Genomic DNA, 9179 nt, shown 5'->3' on the forward strand with positions numbered 1-9179 from the left:
GCCCCACCACCCATTGGAATACTCGCCACACACACTCCTTATTGTGCATTTTCGGGGCCACGATTTGCTTGGTTAGGATTGGGAGTCCCGGTTGGACTTTCTTTGGACTTTATATCAAATACTCCCCCTTAGTAATGAAGGCTGGACCCCGTGCCCTTTTGAACAGGATTTGATAGGTATTTCAGCACCATGGAATGTCTCCCTTGCCAACCTCTTCTAAGCAAATGCTCAGCTTATTAAAGAGTATGATACCCAGGTACCCACATTTTTGGGTCTCTTCCTGGAGGTTGGTAGTTTTGCCCTTGTGTAGGTGTGTTCATTTTCTTCCTTTTCAAAATAATGTGTTTAATGAGAATTAGGATATTTGTCAGAACAACCTTTCCATCTGTGTTATTTTTTTTATGCTTTTTCTTTGTTTAAACCATTTAGTACATGAATGTGTTCAGAATAATTGAACCAATGGATGTATAATTATTGTGTAGTAGTAAATCCATATATATCTACTTTCATAAAAACATGGTAAATTGGGGGCGCCTGGGTGGCACAGCAGTTAAGCGTCTGCCTTCGGCTCAGGGCGTGAGCCTGGCGTTATAGGATCGAGCCCCACATCAGGCTCCTCTGCTGTGAGCCTGCTTCTTCCTCTCCCACTTCCCCTGCTTGTGTTCCCTCTCTCGCTGGCTGTCTCTATCTCTGTCAAATAAATAAATAAAATCCTTAAAAAAAAACATAGTAAATTGGCTCCTAATCTTCATTTATGTGTGTGTGTGTGTGTGTGTGTGTGTGTGTGACAGTATGACCTACTGTCATATGTAGGTCTAGATGTTCTGAATCATTATTTAAGCTCTGTTTTCAGTTTTAATAATTTTACTTTTGTGGCTCATTCATTTTGGCTTCAATTTCATTTTCTTTGTACAATAATTTAATATATTTCAGGAACTCTCATGAGGTATCAATGTGATTTTATATGGAATTGTTTTTCAGTAAAACATATCTCCCATCATTAAAAGATACTTGTTTCTTATGATCAAGGCAACTTTTAGTCCATTTTTCAAAAGTCATTTTTCTTTTTTTCATATTGTCCTTCCATATCCTCCTAACAGCATTTAAATTATGATTCATATACTCCATTATCCTGGTATACAGGTGAACTTATGTGATTAAAGAAACATGAGGTCATGAGGGAGTTGCTTTAAATTTTGAAGAACTTTCCAATTTATTTCTATAAAAGTACTTTTGAAATAGTTTTTGTATTCCTGATTATTTCATTCTTTAAGACATACATTTTCTCCAAATAAATTTTCCCAGTACTTTGGACACTAGTGCCCTTGTTGGGTAAAACTTATTTGGTCGGGGGGGGGCGCCTGGGTAGCGCAGTCGTTAAAGCGTCTGCCTTCGGCTCAGGGCGTGATCCCGGCGTACCGGGATCGAGTCCCACATCGGGCTCCTCTGCTATGAGCCTGCTTCTTCCCCTCCCACTCCCCCTGCTGTGTTCCCTCTCTCGCTGGCTGTCTCTCTGTCACATAAATAAATAAAATCTTTAAAAAAAAAAAAAAACTTATTTGGTCAGAATTCCCATCGTGAACTACTGGCAATACCAATAGTTCAGAATTTCTTTTGTTCCTTTTTATTTAAATTCAATTAGCCAACATATAGTACATCATTAGTTTTAGATGTAGAGTTTAGTAATTCATCAGTTGCATATAACACCCAGTGCTTGTCACATCACATGTCCTCCTTAATGCCTATCACCAATTACCCCATCCCCCCCAACTACCCTCTAGCAACCCTCAGTTTGTTCCCTATAGTTGAGTCTCTCGTGGTTTTTCTCCCTCTCTGATTTCTTCCTATTCCATTTTCCCTCCATTCCCCTATGATCCCCTGTGCTGTTTCTTATATTCCACATATGAGTGAAACCATATGATAATTGTCTTTCTCTGATTGACTTAACTCAGCATAATCCATCAATGTCAATGTAAATGGTAAGATTTCATCCTTTTTGATAGCCAAGTAATATTCCATTTAATTTATGTATAAATGTGTGTGTATGTTTATATATATATACACATAATTTATTAAATTGTCCTAAGAAGTTTTATCAATCTGCCAGAGTCACAAGTAAACTGTCTGAATTCTTTTCAATGTCTTACAACTGAGATCCATGGGATGAATTTTTCCATCTCACCCTCTGACCACCATGGATGTCAACCTTTTCTAGAAGAAGTGGTCTGAGACTCAAATGCAGACTCTTGCTGTTGTCATCTCTGAAGTGTATCTGATATATTTTCCGAAACCTGGACACATGACTTGTGTCATGTTTCCTAGTGGCCATGAAGGATGGATATCCTCCACTGCCATCTTACACATTTCTTTGAAAATTACAAAGTTATGCTTTCCAGAGATTCTATCACATCAGGATGACGCAGGAAGAAATCAACCCTCTATTATTTAGTATTCCAAGAGGAGTCAAACATATTTATTGCCTTTATGTGGCTTCCTCTTTTGCCCTAGCTTTTTTGTGTCCTGTATCTATGATCAAATGCATCAACTCACCACCTATCATTATGACAACCATTGTCTGAATGTTTAACTGAAGACACAATGAGGAAAAAAGAGGTATGGAATTGTTCCAAATGAAGGCCCCTTTGAGGAAACATGGATCATGTAATAAAGCCTAAAATATGAATACTTGTTAGGTACATGGAATCTTACAGACATTGTATAGAACAAGGGATTGCCTTGCGGTTATCTCAAGTCTGAAATTCCATGATTTCCCCAGTGATAATGCATAAATGAATGAATGAATAAAAAGAAATTTGTAAATTAATTAGTTAATTAATTAATACCTGAAGAAATAAATATAAATCTAACTTATGAAAATACTGAGCACCATTCATTCACCATAAAGAAGTCCTCATTTACAAACAAGCTTCTATATTGGAAGAGCAGTCAGGATGTGTCTGGTAAAATCAAGTTTTCTATGGTCCATTTTTTGTCTACACAGCAATAGTGGTATGTGGATAATTGGGCTTGGCTATTGGCCATGGGCACCCACAAAATGACCTTGTAAAATTATGTAGAATTGGTTTAATGTAGTCTTGAAAATGTGTTCACTACCCATCACTGAGGCAAAATCTTGCATGAGGCTTTTTAGATCATGGCCTAAAATACATTCTTTTTGTTCAGATTTCTCTTTCATGTTCTTATTAACATTTTCCAATCAGCAATGCAAAAAATTTTATTTGTAATATATATCTTTATTTCCATACTTTGGACAAACAAGACCTCATGATGTAGATGATACTATGGCTCCAAAGATATCAACATCACATTTATGTAAGTATTTCCAAAATTGTTTTTGTTTTCCTTTATGGTGCCATCTTCTAAAGGATTTGTGTCTTGAAAAGAAGAACTTCAAATGTGAAGCTAGTGTTCCATTTGGCAAAGCTAAACAGATTAAAGGGCCAATTAGGAAAAACTGGCATCACCAATAACCCACAATTCCTTACACTGACATTTTAAAGACCTAATAATCATCAGGGGACACCATGTACTTATCTGAGTACTCAAGTGCCTTTTAGCCAAGACCCATTGGCAGATTAATTCTTGAATTTCACTCTCTGGATGCCTGGGTGTGATCCTTCCTTAGAGGAATTTGTTTTGAGTATCCAATGAAGATCCCAGTAGTCATTATCCCTTCAGTATATTAGAGTTAGTTTTCAGCATGTGCACAGAATGATGGTAACGGTTCCTGGGGGTGGGAGGAGCGCTGGGTAGTGAAGGAAATATTTCCTCCATTTGTAGTGGGATCCATTTCAGGTATAACTAAAATGTTTCCAGTGATGCTATTTTGGTTGCCTGACTCCCAGACAGAAATCAAACATCTACAGAACTTAGCTTTCTGAAAGTAGTAACTTATTTTTCTTCTTAAGTCAGACCTCTTCTTTGTCTAATTTTCTGTGTCAACTGTATCGATGATCAAACACATGCACTCTCTTTGAATTTTAATGGAATGGCAAAAATCTTTCCAGAAATTCCAACTGGATAACATGATGAGAAAAATATAGCTAAAAACTAGCCTTGAGGATGGCCTTCTCTAACTAAAGATGGCTCACCAAATATAGCCTAAACTTGGGGATGTGTTGTTGTCATGAAACCTATAGAGAAGATTCCCTGAAGGGACTTATTGCCTGAAAACCCAAAACTCATTACTCTTGAAGGGAAACGTGGATATTCAGCCTTTTGCTTTGTCATTACTGACTACATTGGGCCTCAGTGTAAAATTATTGAGCATGATTTTTTAGGTCATCATTTCTCTAGAAGATAAGATGAGTTCTCATCTTCAATCCAACTACAGCATTACCTGCCAAATTACATACTTTGATCTATATATGATCATCAGAGATAGATTTTGCAATTTGTGATGCCAAACTAGACATGACTTTGCCATATACCATCATGAACACCTGGCTGACATAGGTTTATTCTGTGGCAACAGCCAAACAGTGCTCTTTTTTTAGGGTCATTTTCTGTGTGGACAGTTGTAAGACAGATTACAAAATGTTTTACTACATCTCTCATGGACTCATGATTTATCCATTCTCCACATTAAGCAATTACTATGATCATTTCCAGAAAAAAATGACTTCTTACAGAGTTGATGCAGCTTTCATTCACCAAGCAGAAAAAGGACAATATATACAGGTTTCTCAAGTTTGGATAAATATTCAGGTGTTGTTTGCAGACATGGGAGACATTCATTGGTCAATCTTGTTCTATCCAGTCAAGAGGTCATGTCAGCGTATTTGTCATGGTTCATTGAATATAAACTCGAATAAAAATCTTACTCTTTCAGCCATATGAGACTCTGGGTCTAGAAATCAGATGTCAGGACACTTGAAATTGTGATCACTTTATGAATCCTTTGGAACCATAAAAGGAACTTTCATATCATGGCCAATAAGCCATTGTATTATGTTGTAAGTCCTCTTCAATGTCTTACAGTCTTAACAAAAACATATCAAAGGAAAATACAATAATTAATGTAAATATGTATACTTGTATATTTAGACCAAAGAAACTCACAAAATGGAGTAAGAACCATAGCTCTGAAAAATTCTCATATATTTTCAATAAACTTTCAATAAAAAAGTAATGTTTTCTCACTTATCATCAGGAAAATACAAATCAAAACGAGGATGAGATACCACCTCACACCTATCAGAATGGCTAAAATTAACAATAAAGGAAACAATAAATGTTGGTGAGGATGCAGAGAAAGAGGAACCCTCTTACACTGTTGGTGGGAATGCAAGCTGATACAGACACTCTGGAAAACAGTATGGAGTTTCCTCAAAAAGTTAAAATAGAGCTACCCTACAACCCAGCCGTTGCACCACTGGATATTTACCTAAAGGATAAAAAAATACTGATTTGAAAGGGCACATGCACCCCAATGTTTATAGTAGCATTGTCAACAATAGACAAATTATGGAAAGAGCCCGAACCTCATATAAAGCCCAAAGCCATCCCTCTCTCTCTCTCTCTCTCTCTCTCTCTCTCTCTATATATATATATGTATATATTCATATATTCAATGGAATATTACTCAGCCATCAAAAAGAATGAAATCTTGCCATTTGCAATGATGTGGATGGCGCTACAGTGTATTATGTTAAGCAAAATAAGTCAGTCAGAGAAAGGCAAATACTATATAATTTCACTCATATGTGGAATTTAAGAAACAAAACAGATGAACAAGGGGGAAGGGGAAAAAGGGAGGGAAGCAAACCATGAAAGACTCTTAACTATAGAGAACAACTGAGGGTTGCTGGAGGGGAGGTGGGCAGGGGGATAGAGAAATTGGGTGATGGGCATTAAGGAGGGCACTTGGTGTAAGAAACACAGAGTGTTATGTGCAACTGATGACTCACTAAATTCTACCCCTGGGACTAATACTACACTATATGTGAACTAACTTAAATTTAAGTAAAATATTGAAGAAAATAAAAATAAAAAATAAAATTATAATGTGCAAGATAATTAAGAAATCAGCTTATCTCTCCTATTAGAGGAACTTTCTCTTCAGTTTTCATATTATTGTAAGTAACTACCTGAAGAATTTATCCTTAAAGTCCTTAATGAGAATTAAAGCCTGCTCAATTATAGGTGCTGGTCTCACATGTGAAACATGTATCCATTTGGGTTTTTCCTTTACCTTAGTGGTAGTATGTTATCAACATCACCTGGTAGGACACTGTTTAATGGATGACCATCAGCCTGTCGGTGTAACACTTTAATATAAAACAGGTCTCCTGCTCAATGATGATAACACCTCTCTTCAGGGGGATTTTTTTTTCAGCACCTGGTCACATGATGACATAATTAGCCCAAGGAAACCCACAAACTCGTTAAGTATTATATATGATCATGACTGGTTTCTTTCATACCACAGAATAGGGTAGCTTAAACGCTAAATTTATAGATTTTCCAAACTCAAAGAGAGAAATGCCATGCTTACAACAGAGAGATAATATTATTTTTAATAAAACCAGTCTTTGGGTTACTGTGAGACAATGGCTTGATATAATTTAGTCAGATAATTTCTTAGAGTATGGTTTATTCATTCTACTTGTCCAGAGGTTTGGAGGTGATTAAAAGTAGCCGAATTTTGAGTACACAGGCTATTACAAAGCTCCTGAATTACCACAAATATAAAATGACCACCAGTGATGGGTGTTAAGGAGGGCGCAGAGTGTGATGAGCACGGGGTGTTAAGCAATTAATGAATCATTGAACACTACATCAAAAACTAATGATGTACTATGTGTTGGATAAATGAACATAATAAAAATAAAAAATTAAAATGATTTGTCTTATTGAATTCTACATGCTTAGGAATTCCAAAAGTTTAGATGATATAATTTAGTAAGGCATTGTTCACAATTTGAGCATCAGTTTTAGCCTACGGACACATGTGTGGCCATATGGGCATCATATATAACATTACTAAAAATATTTAATACCTTCTAGAGCTGGAGTCTCAATTAAGTCCAATTGCCATCATATCCCAGGTAACATTGGCCTTAGACTTGACTTATCTTTTGTGCTCCCTGTAAAGAACTTTTCTGACAAACAGCACATCTTTGGATTATTTCCTGACTCATTTAATCCAATACAAGTGTTACAAGATTCCAAAATTTTCAGCATATTCCTTCTGTATGAATGAGTTTGTTGGTTTTATGAAAAAGCCACCCAGATATATGACTGAGGTAAAAGAAAAATCCTATAATGTAATTCCCATTTTCCTATGGTATTCTTAGCTCTTCTTGGATTTCTAATTTTCTAATTCTTAGAGAGTTAGATGTTTCTGAAGTTATCACTCAGAGCTCCTGGATATGAGTAATAGGCATTTCATTTTACCAGTCCAAAACTTAGTACCTATTTTCAAAGCTTGGTCTAAAAATTCCTTTTTAAAAAATGTTTTATCCTGTTTTCAAGTATAAGTTTTAAAATAAACAAATAAATAAATAAATAAATCTTTTAGAGAATTTTCAATGATTCTAATAAATCAGTAATTAACTTCCCATGTAATATTTTAATTGCTGTCCATGTTGAAAAGCCTATATTCTTTCAAAGTTGGATGGTTGCACAACAGACCACAAACCATATTTATTAACAATATAAATATTTATATAAATATAAATATAAAGGCTAATCTATAGTGACATCAGCAAGATGGCAGAATAGGAGATCTCTGGCCCTAATTCCTTCACAGAAAAATGAATTTAGCAAATATACATCAAAAATGCCTTTTTAAGAATTCTAGACCTCAAAGGTAATGTTTCAGCACATGGGGGGGGATGGAAAAATTAATTAAAGAACATCCAAAATGGTCAGAGTAAAGGTTTTACTTTGTCCTTGTTACCCTTCCCCCAAGCTGGCACAGTACCACACTGAGAAAGATCTCCTTGACACATAATTTCTCCAGCTGGGGAAAAAGAGGCCAAGACATATATCCAACTTCTCCAGTGTTTTGATACTGAAATATCCACTTATCTCTTGTCTCACATGGAGCAGAGGGGAGTTAGAATTGGTAGACCACATGAAAAGGGAAAAGGGAAAAGGGAAAAGGGACCTGGGCTCACAGAGACATGGGCTCATGGGTGCTGCAGTTCTTAGCAGAAGCCCTGTGCCCCCACCAGCAGTTTGGACAACCAGAGCTCTTTCCAGCAGCATTACTACAGTAAGGAATGCCCCCAACAGGCTCTACCCAACCAGGGAGCCCAGCTTCTTTCAAATTGAAAAAATAAACACTAAACAGAAACAAACAAACAAAAAAGCATATGAAAGTAAAAATCTCACTAGTAAAGTTAAGTATATAGACAAACAGAATATTGCAATACTGTACAATGGCATATAAATTACTTTAAGCCTAGTAATAAAAGTGTAGATCTTTTGTATGCGATTGAAGTTAAGTTATCAGATTAAACCAGACCATTATAACTATAAGTAGTACAATGTAAGCTTCATGATGACCACAAAGAAAAATTTATAGTAAATACACAAAAGCTGAAGAGTAAATAAGCCATATAACTACAAAAAAAATAATCATCAAACTAAAAAAAAAAAAAGGCAGCAAGAAAAGAATAAAGGAACAAAAGAACTACAGGTCAAACAAAATAATTAACAAAATGACAATAATAAGTCATTACCTGCCAATAATTACCTTTAATATGAATGATTTAAACTAATGAGTTAAAAAAAAAGAACATAGAGAAACCCCTGGGAAGATGGCAGAGTAGGACCCTGAGTTCACCGTACCCCACATTTTCTATTAGATATCATCCACATCCAAATCAACAAACCAGAAACCAATCCAAAGACTGGAAGAATAAACTCCACAACTAAATATAGAGAAGAAGCTGCAGCTGAAAATTTAGGAAGGTCAGAAAGGAAAAACTGGAGGCTGACCACAGGAGGGAGGAGGCTGTGAATGTGGAGAGGGAAGAGAAATGGGTGCTTATACCAGGGAGCTCACACAGGGAAGACAAATTCCCATGTTTGGGTTTAAAAAACTGAAGGGGCTAAATTCCATGAGTTTATAAAACCAGGGGTACTTGGAGCTTAGAGCCTTAAAAGTCTGCTGACTCAGGACTGGGCAAGCAGTGAGGATGAGTGAT

At 36.1% G+C, this 9179-nt stretch overlaps 1 non-coding gene across 1 annotated transcript; it reads right to left on the bottom strand.

Moving 5' to 3' along the window:
• Window positions 1-4264: 4264 nt before the first annotated feature.
• LOC113263818 (small nucleolar RNA SNORD115) lies at window positions 4265-4346 on the bottom strand. The gene has a single exon (XR_003319409.1). It is a non-coding gene; the product is annotated as a small nucleolar RNA SNORD115 (small nucleolar RNA).
• Window positions 4347-9179: the final 4833 nt, after the last annotated feature.

The sequence above is a fragment of the Ursus arctos genome, unplaced genomic scaffold (genome assembly GCF_023065955.2).
Source record: "Ursus arctos isolate Adak ecotype North America unplaced genomic scaffold, UrsArc2.0 scaffold_28, whole genome shotgun sequence".
NCBI lineage: Eukaryota > Metazoa > Chordata > Mammalia > Carnivora > Ursidae > Ursus > Ursus arctos.